The sequence below is a fragment of the Oncorhynchus kisutch genome, linkage group LG25, assembly GCF_002021735.2.
Source record: "Oncorhynchus kisutch isolate 150728-3 linkage group LG25, Okis_V2, whole genome shotgun sequence".
NCBI lineage: Eukaryota > Metazoa > Chordata > Actinopteri > Salmoniformes > Salmonidae > Oncorhynchus > Oncorhynchus kisutch.
In genome coordinates, this window is record NC_034198.2 from 19256061 (window position 1) to 19277903 (window position 21843).

Here is a 21843-nt window from a genome sequence, read left to right on the forward strand (position 1 = left end):
TCTCTAAGCAGAGACCTTGAAACTGAGATCTCGTTAGTTTGTCCTCAAAACCCGGTCGTTCATTCTCAAAACACAGTCTGGGCATACTGCCAAATTTCAACTACTGATAGGTGATTTGTACAGTCAGCCACTTGCATGAACACAGAAATTGGTTTATAAATATACTCCAGTGTTAGGGTGTAACTTAAAACTAAGCAAAAAAAGAAACGGCCCTGTCTTTCAAAGATAATTCATAAAAACCCAAAATACCTTCACAGATCTTCATTGTAAAGGGTTTAAACACTGTTTCCCATGCTTGTTCAATGTACCATAAACAATTAATTAAACAACTTACAGACGGTAGGCAATTAAGGTCACAGTTATGAAAACTTAGGACACTAAAGAGGCCTTTCTACTGGCTCTGAAAAACAGCAAAAGAAAGATGCCCAGGGTCCCTGCTCATCTGCGTGAACGTGCCTTAGGCATGCTGCAAAGAGGCATGAGGACTGCAGATGTGGTCAGGGCAATAAATTGCCATGACCGTACTGTGAGACGCCTAAGACAACGCTACAGGGAGACAGGGACGGACAGCTGATCGTCCTCGCAGTGGCAGACCACGTGTAACATCACCTGCACAGGATCGTTACATCCGAATATAACACCTGCGGGACAGGTACAGGATGGCAACAACTGCCCGAGTTACACCAGGAACGCACAATTCCTCCATCAGTGCTCAGACTGTCCTCAATAGGCTGAGAGGGACTGAGTGCATGTAGACCTGTTGTAAGGCAGGTCCTCACCAGACATCACCGGCAACAACATCGCCTATGGGCACAAACCCACCGTCACAGGACCAGACAAGAATGGCAAAAAGTGCTCTTCACTGACGAGCCGCTGTTTTGTCTCACCAGGAGTGATGGTCGAATTCATGTTTATTGTCGAAGGAATGACCATTACACCGAGGCCTGTAGTCTGGAGCGGAATCGATTTGGAGGTGGAGGGTACGTCATGGTCTGGGGAGGTGTGTCACAGCATCATCGGACTGAGCTTGTTGTCATTGCAGGCAATCTCAACGCTGTGCGTTACAGGGAAAACATCCTTCTCCCTCATGTGGTACCCTTCCTGCAGGCTCAACCTGACATGACTCTCCAGTATGACAATGCCACCAGCCATACTACTCGCTCTGTGCGTGATTTCCTGCAAGGCAGGAATGTCAGTGTTCTGCCATGGCCAGTGAAAAGCCTGCATCTCAATCCCATTGAGCACATCTGGGACCTGTTGGATCAGAGGATGGGGGCTAGGGCCATTCCTCCCAGAAATCTCCGGGAACTTGCAGGTGCCATTGTGGAAGTGTGGGGTAACATCTCACAGAAACAACTGGCAAATCTGGTGCAGTCCATGAGGAGATGCACTGCAGTACTTAATGCAGCTGGTGGCCACACCCGATACTGGCTGTTACTTTTGATTTTGACCCCCCCTTTGTTCAGGGACACATTATTCCGTTTCTGTTAGTCACATGTCTGTGGAGCTTATTCAGTTTATGTCTCAGTTGTTAAATCTTGTTATGTTCATACAAATATTTACACAAGTTTGCTGAAAATAAACCCAGTTGACAGTGAGAGGACGTTTCTTTTTTTGCTGAGTTTAGAACAGCACCTGAATAGAACACATACATTTGTTATAAGACAGGCACAATCATTAAAAATCCCATTACACTGGCTAGGTAAACAGTGGCTAGAACGAGTGGATGAGCAATAGAAATAGAATGTATGGGAAGCACACTTCTCAATCTGGGTCTACATCAACAAGAATTTATATTACCAAACCATGTAAGAAGTATAAAGTCAATAGTGGTAGTAGAGAATAACATGTTACTTGAAATTGCCAGTTTAGCTTTTATACCAATAATATCCTAATTAGCCAGTAAACCCACACACAAGAGGAAGAAAAACAGCCTCACACTTGACCACTAACACTATACAGTCTTCACGTATACAATACCAAGAGAGCTGTCAATAGTACTGCAGCAGGTAGCCATTCGGCTAGTGTTTTTGGGCCAGTTACAGCAAGGTTGCTGGTCAAATCCCCGAGCCAATAAAGGTGAAAAAAAATCTGTTTATACCATAACCCCACAGCCACCAGGAGGCACTTTGTTCACAACGTTGACATCAGCAAACTGCTCGCCTATATGACACCATACACGTGGTCTATAGTTGGACATACTGCTAAATTCTCAAACATTATGTTGGAGGTGGCTTATGGTTGAGAAATTAACATTCAATTATCTGGAAACAGCTCGGTGGACATTCCTGCAGTCAGCATGCCAATTGCACACTCCCTCAAAACTTGAGACATCTGTGGCATTGTGTTGTGTGACAAAACTGCAGATTTTAGAGGGGCCAGCATTTTATTGTCCCCAGCACAAGGTGCACCTGTGTAATGATCGTGCTGTTTAATCAGCGTCTTGATATGCCACACCTGTCAGGTGGATGGATTATCTTGGCGAGAAATGCTCACCAACAGGGATGTAAACAAATTTGTGCACACAATTTGAGAGAAAGAAGCTTTTTGTGCGTATGGAACATTTCTGGGATCTTTTATTTCAACTCATAAAACATGGGACCAAATAGACTGGTTTCTTATCGGATCACCCTGGAGTGGATGCTGAGGGGAGAACATCTAGGTCGAGGCCAACGACAGGTACTCCCAGCCTCTGTGGTGGCAGCAATTACATCCAACTACCCTGACCCCAACAGCAGCTACATTGGATTCCAGGAAGTTGAGCAGGCTCATAGAGTCTTATACAAATAACATTTAAGAAACACATTTTGTAGTTAAAAGAGTTAAATAATTGTATGTTATTATTTTAAACAACAATTACACAGTTTCTATGCCATTCACAGTCACTCAGCATTAGTTAGACCAGGTTTTTACAAACATGTTCCCGGAGAGCAACCAACCATCTTGTAGGTTTATACTCCAACAGCTGAGCTTGAGAAGGGTCGGATTAAAAACCTATAGGACCGTGGGGTTATGTAAAACACGGGGAAGATCCCAATTGCATACTCTTCGTGTCCTCTCTCTTTCACAAAACACATTGGATGAGAAGCTGACTCATTACTCCATGTGCTGGCTCACGCCTGGGAGGCAACACAGTTCCAAAACTTCACCAGGGGTAAAACATACCTTCCCGGGTGCCCGGGCCAAATTCATTGAATCCCCTCATTGAATAGAACGGGTGTTCCCATTCAAGACAATGATGGTATAATTGGTGGACTGCAGGCCATTGCAAAAGTACCCATATGAGCAAAGTCGGAAGTAAAAGCGTAAAGTAAAATCAGGAAGTGTACCCATCAATCTGTACTGTGATTTGTTGAATCAACCCAACTGACATTACAAAAAGTACATTCCATTGCATGAGTCACATCAGGTAGCATCATTTGAATGAACATTCTACAATACCATGGAAATTATTGCATCACGCACAGCAAGCGGTACCGATGAGCCAAGTCTGGAACCAACAGGACCCTGAACAGCTTCAACCCCCAAGCCAGAAGACTGCTAACTAGTTAACAAAAATAGCTACCCAGAATATTTGCATTGCTCTTTTTGCACCAACTTTTTTGACCCATCACATACGCTGCTATTACCGTTTATTTTCTGTCACTTTATTCTTAGTTATATGTACATATCTACCTCAATTACTTCATACCCCTGCACATCAACTCAGTACTGGTACCCCATGTATATAGCCAAGTTAGTATTACTTATTGTGTATTTATTATTACTTGTATTAAAACGTGTTATTACTTTTCTATTATTTCTCTATTTTCTCACTCAGCATTGTTGGGACTGGCCCGTAAGTAAGCATTTCACTGTAGGTCTCCACCTGTTGATTACAAAGCAAGTGACAAATACAATTGTATTTGATGACACCACCAGGCAGCCAATGCAAGAGGACCAATGAGCTGACCAGTCAAATTGCCATGGTTAGCAGTTCTAAACCTGTTCTAAATCGTTCTGATTCTTATGCCCATGAGTTTACCTGAATGAATACACCCCCTGAGGTGGAGAATGGTGCTGTTCCAGGTGGTCTATATAGGAGTCACAATGCACAAAGCTACCAATGATTGCATAACATGTTATTGATGGCATTCCACCACATCAGACTGCCATCAATAGGCTAACTAAAGTTAGTTGCAAAGTTAGGCTGAAAAGTTTTCCCATCATTGCTCCAGTTGAAAAACCAACCAAGGAGGAGCTAGTGGCAAGGTAGGTCTGGTGTGTCAACGTTGAAGTCTGGGTCTTTGTTTATCTTCCCGCCGCTTGACAGCCTGCTGGATCAATCGGGATCTAAAGTTGAATGTCTCCTCTTCAGACACTCTTCTGTACCCAGTCCTTTGCCTGTTTGGAATGCTCCACACGGCTTCTCGGATCTCCTGAAAGATGTGTAACAGAATAACAAAACAAAAATGTGTCCTAATTAGTCTTTCCTTGCATCCTCCTGAAAATGTTTTGTAGGAGGTATGAGTAGAGGAAAATTGGTTCCCCTCTTTGAAAAGGATACAAAGCTAGAAGATGTGAGAAATTGAAGAAAGATCAAATCCAAGACAGTATGGTTCATTGTCCTATCCTCATGTATTTTCCACCACCCCTCTCCTTCTTCCATTCCATCCCAGGCAGGTAGAAACAGAAAAAGGGATTGGTGATGTTAACTGGTATAAAACAGTCAGTCGTGTCAATGAGCTGAGCTGATATTACAAATGTTTTAATTTAAATCATGGTTGGGCTAGTTTATTGTCATTACAACTCATGCACAAGATAGGGCCAGAGCCATATATTTATCTATATACAGTGCATTCAGAAAGTATTCAGAGCCCTAGACTTTTTCACATTTTGTTACGTTACAGCCTTATTTTAAAATGGATGAAATAAACACACAATAACCCATAATGACAAAGTGAAAAATAAATTGCACATACATAAAACCTAAAAAAACATATTTACATAAGTATTCAGACCCTTTACGATGAGACTCGAAATTGAGCTCCGGTGCATCCGGTTTCCATTGATCATCCTTGAGATGTTTCTACAACTTGACTGGAGTCCACCTGTGGTAAATTCAATTGATTGGACATGATTTGGAAAGGCACACACCTGTCTATATAAGGTCCCACAGTTGGCAGTGCATGTCAGAGCAAAAACCAAGCCATGAGGTCGAAGGAATTGTCTGTCGAGCTCCGAGACAGGATTGTATCGAGGCACAGATCTGGGGAAGGGTACGAAACATTTTCTGCAGCATTGAAGGTCCCCCAAAACACAGTTGCCTCCATCATTCTTAAATAGAAGAAGTTTGAAACCACCAAGACATCCTAGAGCTGGCCGCCCGGACAGACTGAGCAATCGTCGGAGAAGTGCCTTGGTCGGGGAGGTGACCAAGAACTCGATGGTCACTCTGACACAGCTCCAGAGATCCTCTGAAGGAGAACTTTCCAGAAGGACAACCATCTCTGCAGCCCTACACCAATCAGGCCTTTATGGTAGAGTGGCCAGACGGAAGCGTCACATCTGGAGGAAACCAGGCACCATCCCTATGGTGAAGCATGGAGGTGGCAGCATCATGCTGTGGGGATGTTTTTCAGCGGCAGGGACTGGGAGACAATTCAGGATCGAGGGAAAGATGAAAAGTACAGAGAGATACTTGATGAAAACCAGCTCCAGAGTGCTCAGGACCTCAGACTGGGATGAAGGTTCACCTTCCAAACAGGACAACGACCGAAAGAACACATCCAAGAAAATGCAGGAGTGGCTACGGGACCAGTCTCTGAATGTCCTTGAGTGGCTCAGCCAGAACGATCGGGTGGAGAGACCTGAACATAGTTGTTCAGCGACACTCAACATCCAACCTGACAGAGCTTGAGAGGATCTGTAGAGAAGAATGTGAGAAACTCCCCAAATACAGTTGTGCCACTCAATACTATGAAATAACACATTTGGAATCATGCAGTAACTAAAACAGTGTTAAACAAATCAAAATATATTTTAGATTCTTCAAAGTAGCCACTCTTTGCCTTGATGACAGCTTTGCACTCTTGGCATTCTCTAAACCAGCTTCATGAGGAATGCTTTTCCAACGGTCTTGAAGGAGTTCCCACATATGCTGAGTGCTGCTTTTCCACTCTGCGATCCAACTCAATCCAAACCATCACTATTGGGTTGAGGTCGGGTGATTGTGGAGGCCAGGTCATCTGATGCAGCACTCCATCACCCTCCATCTTAGTCAAATAGCCTTTGGAGGTGTGTTTTGGGTCATTGTCCTGTTGAAAAACAAATGATAAGCGCAAACAAGATGGGATGGCGTATCGCTGCATAATGCTGTGTTAGCCATGATGGTTAAGTGTGCCTTCAATTCTAAATAAGTCACAGACAGTGTCACCAGAAAAGCACCCCCAAACCTCCTCCTCCATGCTTCACAGGGGGAACCACACATGCAGAGACCATCCGTTCACCTACTCTGCATCTCACAAAGACACGGCGGTTGGAACCAAAAATCTCAAATTTGGACTCATCAAACCAAAGGACAGATTTCCACCAGTCTAATGTCCATTGCTTGCGTTTCTTGACCCAAGCAAGTCTCTTCTTATTATTGGTGTCATTTTTGTAGTGGTTTCTTTGCAGAAATTCTGCCATGAAGGCCTGATTCACACCTCTGAACAGTTGATGTTGAGATGTGTCTGTTACATGTGAAGCATTTATTTGGGCTGCAATCTGAGGTGCAGTTAACTCTAATGAACTTATCCTCTGCAGCAGAGGTAACTCTGGGTCTTCATTTCCTGTGACGGTCCTCATGAGAGCCAGTTTCCTCATACAGCTTGATGGTTTTTGCGACTGCCCTTGAAGAAACTTTCAAAGTTCTTGAAATTTTCCAGAATGACTGACCTTCATGTCTTAAAGTATTGATGGACTGTCATTTCTCTCTGCTTATTTGAGTTGTTCTTGCCATAATATGGACTTGGTCTTTTACCAAATAGGGCTTCCTTCTGTATACCACCCCTACCTTGTCATAACACAACTTTGTCTCAAACGCATTAAGAAGGAAAGAATTTCCACAAATTGACTTTTAACAAGGCACACCTGTTAATTTAAATGCATTCCAGGTGAAGCTAGTTGAGAGAATGCCAAGCTTGTGCAAAGCTGTCATCAAGGTAAAGGGTGGCTACCTTGAAAAATCTCAAATAAAAAAATATAATTTGATTTGTTTAACTCTTTTTTGGTTACTACATGATTTCATGTGTTATTTCATAGTTTTGATGTAGAAAATACAATGTAGAAAATAGTAAAAATAAAGAAACCCTGGAATGAGTACGTGTGTCCAAACTTTGGACTGGTACTATATAGATATATATATATATATATATATATATATATATAAAATAAGTATTTGGTCACCTACAAACAAGCAAGATTTCTGGCTCTCACAGACCTGTAACTTCTTCTTTAAGAGACTCCTCTGTCCTCCACTCATTACCTGTATTAATGGCATCTGTTTGAACTTGTTATCAGTATAACAGACACCTGTCTACAACCCCACAGTCACACTCCAAACTCCACTATGGCCAAGACCAAAGAGCTGTCAAAGGACACCAGAAACAAAATTGTAGACCTGCACCAGGCTGCGAAGACTGAATCTGCAATAGGTAAGCAGCTTGGTTTTAAGAAATCATCTGTGGGAGCAATTATTAGGAAATGGAAGACATACAAGACCACTGATAATCTCCCTAGATCTGGGGCTCCACGCAAGATTTCACCCCGTGGGGTAAAAAGGATCACAAGAACGGTGAGCAAAAATCCCAGAACCACACGGGGGGACCTTGTGAATGACCTGCAGAGAGCTGGGACCAAAGTAACAAAGCCTACCATCAGTAACACACTACGCCGCCAGGGACTCAAATCCTGCAGTGCCAGATGTGTCCCCCTGCTTAAGCCAGTACATGTCCAGGCCAGTCTGAAGTTTGCTAGAGAGCATTTGGATGATCCAGAAGAAGATTGGGAGAATGTCATATGGTCAGATGAAACCAAAATATAACTTTTTGGTAAAAACTCAACTCGTCGTGTTTGGAGGACAAAGAATGCTGAGTTGCATCCAAAGAACTCCATACCTACTGTGAAGCAGGGGGTGAAAACATCATGCTTTGGGGCTGTTTTTCTGCAAAGGGACCAAATCAAATCAAATTGTATTTGTCACATACACATGGTTAGCAGATGTTAATGCGAGTGTAGCGAAATGCTTGTGCTTCTAGTTCCGACAATGCAGTAATAACCAACAAGTAATCTAACTAACAATTCCAAAACTACTGTCTTATACACAGTGTAAGGGGATAAAGAATATGTACATAAGGATATATGAATGAGTGATGGTACAGAGCAGCATAGGCAAGATACAGTAGATGATATCGAGTACAGTATATACATATGAGATGAGTATGTAAACAAAGTATAGTATAGTATAGTATAGTTAAAGTGGCTAGTGATACATGTATTACATAAGGATGCAGTCGATGATATAGAGTACAGTATATACGTATGCATATGAGATGAATAATGTAGGGTAAGTAACATTATATAAGGTAGCATTGTTTAAAGTGGCTAGTGATATATTTACATAATTTCCCATCAATTCCCATTATTAAAGTGGCTGGAGTTGAGTCAGTGTCAGTGTCAGTGTGTTGGCAGCAGCCACTCAATGTTAGTGGTGGCTGTTTAACAGTCTGATGGCCTTGAGATAGAAGCTGTTTTTCGGTCTCTCGGTCCCAGCTTTGATGCACCTGTACTGACCTCGCCTTCTGGATGATAGCGGGGTGAACAGGCAGTGGCTCTGGTGGTTGATGTCCTTGATGATCTTTATGGCCTTCCTGTAACATCGGTGGTGTAGGTGTCCTGGAGGGCAGGTAGATTGCCCCCGGTGATGCGTTGTGCAGACCTCACTACCCTCTGGAGAGCCTTACGGTTGAGGGCGGAGCAGTTGCCGTACCAGGCGGTGATACAGCCCGCCAGGATGCTCTCGATTGTGCATCTGTAGAAGTTTGTGAGTGCTTTTGGTGACAAGCCGAATTTCTTCAGCCTCCTGAGGTTGAAGAGGCGCTGCTGCGCCTTCTTCACGATGCTGTCTGTGTGAGTGGACCAATTCAGTTTGTCTGTGATGTGTATGCCGAGGAACTTAAAACTTGCTACCCTCTCCGCTACCCTCTCCACTACTGTTCCATCGATGTGGATAGGGGGGTGTTCCCTCTGCTGTTTCCTGAAGTCCACAATCATCTCCTTAGTTTTGTTGACGTTGAGTGTGAGGTTATTTTCCTGACACCACACTCCCGAGGGCCCTCACCTCCTCCCTGTAGGCCGTCTCGTCGTTGTTGGTAATCAAGCCTACCACTGTTGTGTCGTCCGCAAACGTGATGATTGAGTTGGAGGCGTGCGTGGCCACGCAGTCGTGGGTGAACAGGGAGTACAGGAGAGGGCTCAGAACGCACCCTTGTGGGGCCCCAGTGTTGAGGATCAGCGGGGAGGAGATGTTGCCTACCCTCACCACCTGGGGGCGGCCCGTCAGGAAGTCCAGTACCCAGTTGCACAGGGCGGGGTCGAGACCCAGGGTCTCGAGCTGGATGACGAGCTTGGAGGGTACTATGGTGTTGAATGCCGAGCTGTAGTCGATGAACAGCATTCTCACATAGGTATTCCTCTTGTCCAGATGGGTTAGGGCAGTGTGCAGTGTGGTTGAGATTGCATCGTCTGTGGACCTATTTGGGCGGTAAGCAAATTGGAGTGGGTCTAGGGTGTCAGGTAGGGTGGAGGTGATATGGTCCTTGACTAGTCTCTCAAAGCACTTCATGATGACGGATGTGAGTGCTACGGGGCGGTAGTCGTTTAGCTCAGTTACCTTAGCTTTCTTGGGAACAGGAACAATGGTGGCCCTCTTGAAGCATGTGGGAACAGCAGACTGGTATAGGGATTGATTGAATATGTCCGTAAACACACCGGCCAGCTGGCGCGGCTGGGGATGCCGTCTGGGCCTGCAGCCTTGCGAGGGTTAACACGTTTAATTGTCTTACTCACCTCGGCTGCAGTGAAGGAGAGACCGCATGTTTTCGTTGCAGGCCGTGTCAGTGGCACCGTATTGTCCTCAAAGCGGGCAAAAAAGTTATTTAGTCTGCCTGGGAGCAAGACATCCTGGTCCGTGACTGGGCTGGATTTCTTCCTGTAGTCCGTGATTGCCGAGCTGTAGTCGATGAACAGCAAGACTGATCCATGTAAAGGAAAGAATGAATGGGGCCATGTATCGTGAGATTTTGAGTGAAAACCTACTTTCATCAGCAAGGGCATTGAAGATGAAACGTGGCTGGGTCTTTCAGCATGACAATGATCCCAAACACACCACCCGGGCAACGAAGGAGTGGCTTTGTAAGAAGCATTTCAAGGTCCTGGAGTGGCCTAGCCAGTCTCCAGATCTCAACCCCATAGAAAATCTTTGGAGGGAGTTGAAAGTCCATGTTGCCCAGCAACAGCCCCAAAACATAACTGCTCTAGAGGAGATCTGCATGGAGGAATGGGCAAAATACCAGCAACAAGTGTGTGAAAACCTTGTGAAGACTTACAGAAAACCTTTGACCTCTGTCATTGCCAACAAAGGGTATATAACAAGTATTGAGAAAAAAGTATTGAGATAAAAGTTTATTGACCAAATACTTATTTTCCACCATAATTTGCAAATAAATTCATTAAAAATCCTACAATGTGATTTTCTGGATTTTTTTCCTCATTTTGTCTGTCATAGTTGAAGTGTACCTATGATGGAAATTACAGGCCTCTCTTCTTTTTAAGTTTGAGAACTTGCACAATTGGCTGACAAAATAATTTTGTCCCACTGTATATATTAATATACATGAATAAATATATATTATAACGTTATGGTTTCAACCAATTAAGTATGTTTTCAAGATGCATATCATACTGCCCACAGCTCATTGCAAAGTGGCATGTGATGTGCTGATGAAGCCTGCCTTCTGTTGTCTTTTGAGATGCTGCAGCAGTAACAGCTCTCATGGTGTCTGACTGATTTTCTGCTCAAAGGCTCTGTATGTATATACTGTATGGGTGTGATACACAATGAATATACTGTAGCCTACACACGAGTCAATTTAATTCCAGTAAATTATGTAAATATAACCTATAGACCGATAAGCATGACCAGTCAAATATATTTATATCGACTGGTATTACCATCAATGAATAAACTAAAAAGCATTGTTTAGCAATTTTCTTCTTCTCCTGGACAATTGGCAGGTGCCAAGTCTAAAGTTACCGGAAAACCCTGGTACAGAGTGACCTTGGATGGGGTTTCTCTTTAGATAGACAGTGATTCAAACAGCCATCCAGCTCTATTTTATTTTTTTTATTTTTTTATTTTACCTTTATTTAACTAGGCAAGTCAGTTAAGAACAAATTCTTATTTTCAATGACGGCCTAGGAACAGTGGGTTAACTGCCTGTTCAAGGGCAGAACGACTGATTTTGTACCTTGTCAGCTCGGGGATTTGAACTTGCAACCTTTCGGTTACTAGTCCAATGCTCTAACCACTAGGCTACACTGCCATCCCATTGCTGCATATTGAGAATGCCAGTCAAACAGAGCCGAGCGATGTGCTCTCTGTGTGTTCGGGTCAGATACAGGGCTGTTACGGTGACCATATTAACGCCACACCGGAGGTCATGAGTCATGACTGCAGTCAAATTCCACGTACCATTTAGTCACGGTAGTCAGGGTGCCGGAGGGTGCCAAGCTCTGATAATGCTGATGGTCATTAGTAGCCTACCAAACTCCCGCTAATTACTCTGACAACAGTGCAAATGTAATCGAAAATATAAACACTTCATGAGAGCCCATGAGCTGATGTTGCGCATCCTTTCTATAGACTATGCATTTGCGTGACAAAACTGAGTGATGGCCTCTATTAACAAGAGGAGGATCCCATCAACTTTCTATTGGTTAGGCCTACTGTCACACCCTGATCTGTTTCACCGGTCCTTGCGATTGTCTCCACACCCCTCCAGGTGTCGCCCATCTTCCTCATTATCCCCTGTGTATTTATACCGGTGTTCTCTGTTTGTTGCCAGTTGGTCTTGTCTACTAGCATTTTTCTCAGCTCCTGCTTTTCCCCAGTCTCTTTTTCTCACCCTCCTGGTTTTGACGCTTGCCTGTCTGGACTCTGAGCCCACCTGCCTGACCCTGCCTGTCGTCCTCTACCTTTGCCCCTACTCGGGATTACCGACCTCTGCCTGACCTGACCCTGCCTGCCGTCCTGTAGCTTTGCCCCACCACTCTGGATTATCGACCCGGCCTGCCTTGACCTGTCGTTTGCCTGCCCCTGTTGCTGTAATCAACATTGTTATTTCAACACAGTTTGCATTTGGGTCTTACCTGAAACATTATACCTCCTATATTTATTTCTCAACTTTCCTAATATTAAGCACATTGCTTCTCTTAAAAAACAGGAGTATAGCCTACCTGGCTGGCATGAAAATGAACTACAGAAAAGTGTCCTCCATTTGAATTTAACTGCATAGATGACATGTATTTTTTCCGCTGCCCATTTCCAAACAGGTGCATGATAATTGTCCATTCAAATCAAAACAAATTTCACACATATATTATTTAGTATATGTAAAGACAGGATTAAATCAAGAATAGTGTGATGTGTAATTATATCAGCCTATCACTTGTAAATGATGTAATTTGCAAATGATGCCCAGCTTAAGGCAAACAGCGCAGTGCTCATGCCTTTCATGCCACTTTCATCATTAGTCACATCATGCAGCCTTAGAATGTATTCAAAATGAAACCATATAGCCCAACATTTGATCACAACATAGTTACATAAATAACTCTAAATTAAGCATGTGGGAGTACCTGTTTATTTGTTAACTGCTTAACACAGAATAACTGCATGTGCACACTCCCTCAAATCATCTGGAGAAAATATGCTTTCTATTTTATTCTGCTATGTTCAATTGTATTCTTCATACTAGAAAATAATATAAGATAATGCCATGGCATTCTAAGCAAATCTGGTCTGCTAAATGAACTAGTGTAGCCCACAGCCATATGGTATAGCCAGATCAGGGCCTAACATAAGGACAACTCAGTATGCTATTCTGTTCTTCTGAAATAACTAAATTTTCTTCATATCATGTTTCTGTAGACCTGTCTAAAATAAATAACGGATTTATTGTGATAGTGTTGGCTAGATTACATGGATTTATTAGACTTGTATATGTTGTGTATGTTCCAAAGGTCTGCATCAGTGGCTTGTAGGCTATGCGTAAAAGCCAGGAGATGCCAAATGTGTTTATGTTAATTAACCAGTCCCTCCAGGATTTCTCGAAAAAAAATTGTGATTTCTGCGGACAAAAATGCTTGATTTTGCGGCAGCTTTTCTGAAATTCTGCGATACACTTTGCAATGTTATTTTCACGTTAATTTCATATAAAGTAATAAAAAGTCATCTGTGCTCAGTTTAAGGACGATTTTAAGCAGAATACATAATACAAAAACAATTAGAAACATCTAATGTGCTATATAATCGACTCACATCTCTCCATCAGGCTTGGGGCTTGCTATCAACACGAGATGCAACTTCCATTCCCACTCACACGGTCTCTCTAAAAAAAACAAATATATTCAAAGCTGATCAATCGCTTTCCATTTGAGGATCGATAATTATTTTGAATAAGTTGTCTTCAAAATACTTCATTGTCATTTTTTTCTGAAAGGGTCGTAAGGGAGATTTTTTTTTAACTTTAAAATAGTGTATTGTGGTTGATATGTACTTTTAAAACAGTATTAGCATTTTTAAAAATCTAGAAAGATTGTTCTTTCGTGAGCCGCCGTATTAAGTTTTACAGAGTTTGAAACAGCAAAGCTGACAAATTGCACTCTGTGCTTTTGAGACAGACTTGGGAGAGCAGAGTGCCGACCACCCTACTAAAGCCAAGGTTAGCGGAGTAAAAGTTTGAATAAAACGCCCCTCACCTTCATTCTTTCAGAGCTTGCCACAGTCTTCGCTGCTACCACTTCAGTCATGGTGATCTGCCGCTGCTGTGGGAACTGTTCTGACATTCTCATATGCTTTGCTGATTCGAAGTGACTTATCGACTTTCTCTCGTTTCCCAAAAAAATAAACAATTGTTTCGCACATTATTTTTGTTGGCAAATTAGATTTATTTCTATTCATTGTACTGCCTGTCAGCTATCAACAATCACCCATCATCTTTGCACGTGAAACCGCTGACAGGCCAGGGGGAGGTGTGGTTGGATTGGGCCATTTTCCACCGTAACCGTGCAGTAATTGGTCAAAATTAGAAACCCGCATTCGATTGGACTCTTTTATTCGCTAAAAGTGCGAAGATTGATCAACATTGTGAGCGCTCGCATAATATGAACTGATTGGTTGATTTTGCATTGAATTATGCGATCGCAGAATCGCAGAATCCTGGAGGAACTGATTAACGATCAATTACCGTGACAACGGCAGCAATTTTCTTGAGAATCACTGGCTGACAAAATCTCATGACCGCCACAGCCCTAGGACTCATGACCAAATTATTGGCACGATTGATAAAGATGAGCAAAAAAGACTATATCAAATAAATAATACAAATACTGAGCAACGAAAAAAATTGGGAACTTAAATAATGTTATACTAATACAATGGCTCAGAGAAAATATTTTGTTTGTACCCTCCCCTTGCAAGGATAATGGCACTGAGCCTTTATCTAAAATGTTTTATGAGATTGGAGAACACATTGGGAGGGATCTTAGAACATTCCTCCACACAAAATCTTTCCAGATCCTCAAAATCCTTGGTCTGAGCTTATGGACTGCGTTTTCCAATTTATACCATAGGTTTTCAATGGGGTTCACGTCCGGGGACTGAGATGGCCATTGCAAAATGTTGATTTTGAGGTCAATTCACTATTTCTTTGTCGATTTTAGATGTGTGCTTGTGATTATTGTCTTGGAAGAGACAAGTATGTTTTTGGCTAAAATGTAATGGTACTGGGTATAGTTCATGATGCCGTTGACCTTAATTAACAAGAGCCCAGGAACAATGGAAGCAAAATAGCCCCATAACATCAAAGGTGTGGGGTTCTTTTCTACATATGCATCCTTCTTTCAACGCCAAACCCACCACTGGTGGCCAAAGAGCTTTATTTTCATGTCCTCTTACCATAGCACTGATTCCAATCCAAGTGTCAATGCTGTTTAGCAACCTCCAGGGGTTAACATTTGTTGGATGACATGAAAATAGAGCTCACTACGCACCCCATTGAATTGAAGAGGGCAGTTCATAAGAGAGATGCAGACGAAGGATATCAAGGATCTGGAAACATTCTGCATGAAGGACTGGTCTTAAATCCCTCCAAATGTGTTCTCCAATCTCATAAAACATTTTAGAAATAAGCTCATGTAACCGGCGTGAAATGGCTAGCTAGTTAGCAGGGTGCGCGCTAATAGCATTTCAATCGGTGACGTCACTCAATCTGAGAAGTAGTTGTCCCCCTTCTTCTGCAAGGGCCACGGCTTTTGTGGAGCGATAGGTAATTGTGCTTCGTGGGGGTCAGTTGTTGTGTGCAGAGGGTCCCTGGTTCGAGCACCGGTTGGGGCGAGGAGAGGGACGGAAGCTATACTGTTACACTCAGTGCCGTTGTCCTCGCAAGGGGAGGGTGCCGGAGTATTGAACACCGGGGTGCCAATCTTTTTGAAAAGATGACTTGTTAAACAAAATCTCTTTCTCTGAGCAATTGTATTCGTATACATTTTTGGAGCACACAATATAGCTCAGTGTTTGTATTATTTATTTAATAACGTTTTTTTTTGCTCATCTTTAGCAAGGGTGCCAATAATTTGGGATGAGACTGGAGATCAAACTGAAGACAGAACCTGAAGACATTCACAGGTTTCTTTATCTACATAGCCCAACCACAGACTCATGTTCACATATTTAATCGTTTCTACTTAGCCGTACATACTCTACGAATCCAATGGAGTGTTTTGACCCACATGCCCGAGTTTTGACCCACATGCCCCATCTAACCACCTGACCTCTGTATTTATTGAAGTATCAAATGGAATAGTAGTAGCTTTTTAAAATCACATATCAAATGTGCAGACATTCCTCAATCCCTTACATTGGTTTTTCTGTCCAGCGCCTGAACAAGTTGGATGTTGGATGTAGAGGTCGACCGATTATGATTTTTTTGACGCTGATACCGATTATTGGAGGACCCCAAAAAAAGCCAATGCCGATTAATCAGCCGATTTTTGTTTGTTTATTTGTAATATTGACAAATACAACAACACTGAATGAACACTTATTTTAACTGAATATAATACATAATTAAAAATCTATTTAGCCTCAAATAAATAATGAAACATATTCAATTTGGTTTAAATAATGCAAAAACAAAGTGTTGGAGAAGTAAAAGTGCAATATGTGCCATGTAAAAAAGCTAACGTTTGAGCTTCTTGCTCAGAACATGAGAACATACGAAAGTTGGTGATTCCTTTTAACACGAGACTTCAATATGCCAAGGTAAGAGGTTTCAGGTTGTAGTTAATATAGTATTTATAGGACTATTTCTCTCTATACCATTTGTATTTAGCTGCTGGCAAAACGCACGAAAGTGCTGTTTCATTGAATGCTTATGAGCCTGCTGCTGCCTACCATCGCTCAGTCAGACTGCTCTATCAAATCATAGACTTAATTATAACATAGCACACAGAAATACAAGCCTTTGGTCATTAATATGGTCGAATCCAGAAACTATCATTTCGAAAACAAAACGTTTATTATTTCAGTGAAATACGGAACCGTTCGGTATTTTATCTAACGGGTGGCATCCCTAATCCCTAAGTTACATTGCACAACCTTCAATGTTATGTCATAATTACGTAAAATTCTGGCAAATTAGTTCACAATGAGCCAGGCTGCCCAAACTGTTGCATATACCCTGACTCTGCATGCAAGAGAAGTGACACAATGTCACCTGGTTAATATTGCCTGCTAACCTGGATTTATTTTGGCTAAATATGCAGGTTTAAAAATATATACTTTTGTGTATTGATTTGAATAAAGGCATTGGTGTTTATGGTTAGGTACAGTCGTCCTACGATTGTGCATTTTTGCAAATGCGCTTTTGTTAAATCATCCCCCAGCATTGCATCGATTATATACAACGCAGGACACGCTAGATAAACTAGTAATATCATCAACCATGTGTAGTTATAACTAGTGATTATGATTGATTGATTGTTTTTGATAAGATAAGTTTAATGCTAGCTAGCAACTTACCTTGGCTTACTGCATTCGCGTAACAGGCAGTCTCCTCGTGGAGTGCAACGAGAGACAGGTGGTTATAGCGTTGGACCAGTTAACTGTAAGGTTGCAAAATTGGATCCCCCGATCTGACAAGGTGAAAATCTGTCGTTCTGCCCCTGAACAAGGCAGTTAACCCACCGTTCCTAGGCCGTCATTGAAAATAAGAATGTGTTCTTAACTGACTTGCCTAGTTAAATAAAGGTATTAAAAAAAATATATATATATATTTTTTTTATCGGCAAAATCGGCACCCAAAAATACCAATTTCCGATTCTTATGAAAACTTGAAACCGGCCCTAATTAAACGGCCATTCCAATTAATCAGTCGACCTCTAGTTGGATGTGGGTATAGTATTTTTCCTTTCTCATTGATTATACCTGCTGTGCTGTAGGAGGTTAACTAACTAACTGACTCACTGGATTCAACCTGGCTGTGAGGCTCCTGGGGAAATAAGCATCAAAGATGTGTCAGATCCATAGACTGACTGACTGGAGCCTAATTATCTCAAAACACCTGTAGAGATGAAGAGGAACTGGTAGGCTCCACATACACACCCGGCGGGAGGAATCTGTTATTTGTGGCAGTGAGCGTGTAGGTCACAGACCAGAGGTTACAAATGAGCGGAAAGAGAGGGAACGAAAGATGGAGAGAGAAATAGCAGGGGAGAGAGGCCAAATGGACACATTACTGTCATTATTTGAGGTAATGAATCTGCTTTTGATGTGACTGAGAGTGCATGAGTGTGAGTGTGTGGAACCCCCTGGTTTCTGCAAAACATCAATTGGGACACAAGGTTTGGGTTGACATATAAATACTCTCCTAGATTTATGAAAGTGATCCTAAGAAATGAAAGTGATTATTGCACTAGTTAATCAGCAAGCATGGTGGAATTTCCTTAGAGTGCCATGCTATTTGGCTGAAGTTAATAAGTGAATGACATTCCTCACACTTACTAATAGTAAAGGAGGAGGAAAGACGTGATGCTACGCTGATGAGGTAACATTATAGACACTGCCATACACAAAAAAAAAATTGGGCGTGCAAAATTATTCAGCCCCCTTAAGTTAATACTTTGTAGCGCCACCTTTTGCTGCGATTACAGCTGTAAGTCGCTTGGGGTATGTCTCTATCAGTTTTGCACATCGAGAGACTGAATTTTTTTCCCATTCCTCCTTGCAAAACAGCTCGAGCTCAGTGAGGTTGGATGGAACAGCAGTTTTCAGTTCTTTCCACAGATTCTCGATTGGATTCAGGTCTGGACTTTGACTTGGCCATTCTAACACCTGGATATGTTTATTTTTGAACCATTCCATTGTAGATTTTGCTTTATGTTTTGTATCATTGTCTTGTTGGAAGACAAATCTCCGTCCCAGTCTCAGGTCTTTTGCAGACTCCATCAGGTTTTCTTCCAGAATGGTCCTGTATTTGGCTCCATCCATCTTCCCATCAATTTTAACCATCTTCCCTGTCCCTGATGAAGAAAAGCAGGCCCAAACCATGATGCTGCCACCACCATGTTTGACAGTGAGGATGGTGTGTTGCTTTTACGCCAAACATAACGTTTTGCATTGTTGCCAAAAAGTTACATTTTCGTTTCATCTGACCAGAGCACCTTCTTCCACATGTTTGGTGTGTCTCCCAGGTGGCTTGTGGCAAACTTTAAACAACACTTTTTATGGATATCTTTAAGAAATGGCTTTCTTCTTGCCACTCTTCCATAAAGGCCAGATTTGTGCAATATACGACTGATTGTTGTCCTATGGACAGAGTCTCCCACCTCAGCTGTAGATCTCTGCAATTCATCCAGAGTGATCATGGGCCTCTTGGCTGCATCTCTGATCAGTCTTCTCCTTGTATGAGCTGAAAGTTTAGAGGGACGGCCAGGTCTTGGTAGATTTGCAGTGGTCTGATACTCCTTCCATTTCAATATTATCGCTTGCACAGTGCTCCTTGGGATGTTTAAAGCTTGGGAAATCTTTTTGTATCCAAATCCGGCTTTAAACTTCTTCATAACAGTATCTCGGACCTGCCTGGTGTGTTCCTTGTTCTTCATGATGCTCTCTGCGCTTTTAACGGACCTCTGAGACTATCACAGTGCAGGTGCATTTATACGGAGACTTGATTATACGGAGACTTGACTTGATTACACACAGGTGGATTGTATTTATCATCATTATTCATTTAGGTCAACATTGGATCATTCAGAGATCCTCACTGAACTTCTGGAGAGAGTTTGCTGCACTGAAAGTAAAGGGGCTGAATAATTTTGCACGCCCAATTTTTCAGTTTTTGATTTGTTAAAAAAGTTTGAAATATCCAATAAATGTCGTTCCACTTCATGATTGTTTCCCACTTGTTGTTGATTCTTCACAAAAAAATACAGTTTTATATCTTTATGTTTGAAGCCTGAAATGTGGCAAAAGGTCGCAAAGTTCAAGGGGGCCGAATACTTTCGCAAGGCACTGTATAGACACTGCCATACACACCTGCTACGCTGACGAGGTAACATTATAGACACTGCCATACACACCTGCTACGCTGACGAGGTAACATTATAGACACTGCCATACACACCTGCTACGCTGACGAGGTAACATTATAGACACTGCCATAGATACCTGCTACGCTGACGAGGTAACATTATAGACCCTACCATAGATACCTGCTACGCTGACGAGGTAACATTACAGACACTACCATAGATACCTGCTACGCTGATGAGGTAACATTATAGACACTACCATAGATACCTGCTACGCTGATGAGGTAACATTGTAGACACTACCATTGATACCTGCTATGCTGACGAGGTAACATTATAATCATGACCAAATAAATGCCTGCTATGCTAATGAGTTAACATTATAAATGCTACCCTATAAATACCAGCTATGCTGTTGCGGTAACGTTACTACCTTATACATACCTGCTGTGCTGATGAGTGAGATAGGAAGCGATGTGAATTATGTAAGAGACATTACTTAGCTGTATTCATCGACCTGGCCAAGGCTTCGACTCTGTCAATCACCACATTCTTATTGGCAGACTCAACAGCCTTGGTTTCTCAAATGATTGCCTCGCCTGGTTCACCAACTACTTCTCTGATAGAGCTCAGTGTGTCAAATCGGAGGGCCTGTTGTCTGGACCTCTGGCAGTCTCTATGGGGGTGCCACAGGGTTCAATTCTCGGGCCGACTCTCTTCTCTGTATACATCAATGATGTCACTCTTGCTGCTGGTGATTCTCTAATCCACCTCTATGCAGACGACACCATTCTGTATACTTCTGGCCCTTCTTTGGACAAGGTGTTAACTAACCTCCAGACGAGCTTCAATGCCATACAACTCTCCTTCCGTGGCCTCCAACTGCTCTTAAAAGCAAATAAAACTAAATGCATGCTATTCAACCAATCATTGCCCGCCCCTGCCCGCCCATCCAGCATCACTACTCTGGACGGCTCTGACTTAGAATATGTGGATAACTACAAATACCTAGGTGTCTGGCTAGACTGTAAACTCTCCTTCCAGACTCACATTAAGTATCTCCAATCAAAAATTAAATCTAGAATCGTCTTCCTATTTTGCAGACAAAGCTTCCTTCACTCATGCTGCCAAACATACCCTCGTAAAACTGACTATCCTACAGATCCTTGACTTCGGCGATGTCATCTATAAAATAGCCTCCAACACTCTACTCAGCAAACTGGATGTAGTGCCATCCCTTTTGTCACCAAAGCCCCATATACTACCCACCACTGCGACCTGTACGCTCTCGTTGGCTGGCCCTCGCTTCATACTCGTAGCCAAACCCACTGGCTACAGGTTATCTACAAGTCTCTGATAGGTAAAGCCCCGCCCTATCTCAGCTCGCTGGTCACCATAGCAGCACCCACTCGTAGCACGCCTCCAGGAGGTATATCTCACTGGTCACCCCCAAAGCCAATTCCTCCTTTGGTCGCCTTTCCTTCCAGTTCTCTGCTGCCACTGACTGGAACGAACTGCAAAAATCACTGAAGCTGGAGATTCCCACCTCCCTCACTAGCTTTAAGAACCAGCTGTCAGAGCAGCTCACAGATCACTGCACCTGTTCATAGCCCATCTGTATACAGCCCATCTATCTACCTCATTCCCATACTGTATTTATTTATTTTGCTCCTTTTGCACCACCGTATCTCTACTTGCACATCCATCTTTTGCACATCTACCATTCCAGTGTTTAATTGCCATATTGTAATTACTTCGCCACCATGGCCTATTTATTGCCTTAACTCCCTTATTTGACCTTATTTGCACTCACTGTACATAGACTTTGTTTTCTTTTTTCTTATTGACTATGTTTTGTTCATTCCATGTGTAACTCTGTGTTGCTGTATGTGTCGAACAGCTATGCTTTATCTTGCCCAGGTCGCAGTTGCAAATGAGAACTTGTTATCA

At 42.5% G+C, this 21843-nt stretch overlaps 1 long non-coding RNA gene across 1 annotated transcript; it reads right to left on the minus strand.

The window, feature by feature from the left end:
- Positions 1-1722: 1722 nt before the first annotated feature.
- LOC109870090 (uncharacterized) lies at positions 1723-14367 on the minus strand. Its single transcript, XR_002252097.2, has 3 exons — positions 14062-14367; positions 13622-13691; positions 1723-4418 (listed from the first exon to the last, which is right to left on the minus strand). It is a non-coding gene; the product is annotated as an uncharacterized LOC109870090 (long non-coding RNA).
- Between the last annotated feature and the right edge of the window lie 7476 nt (positions 14368-21843).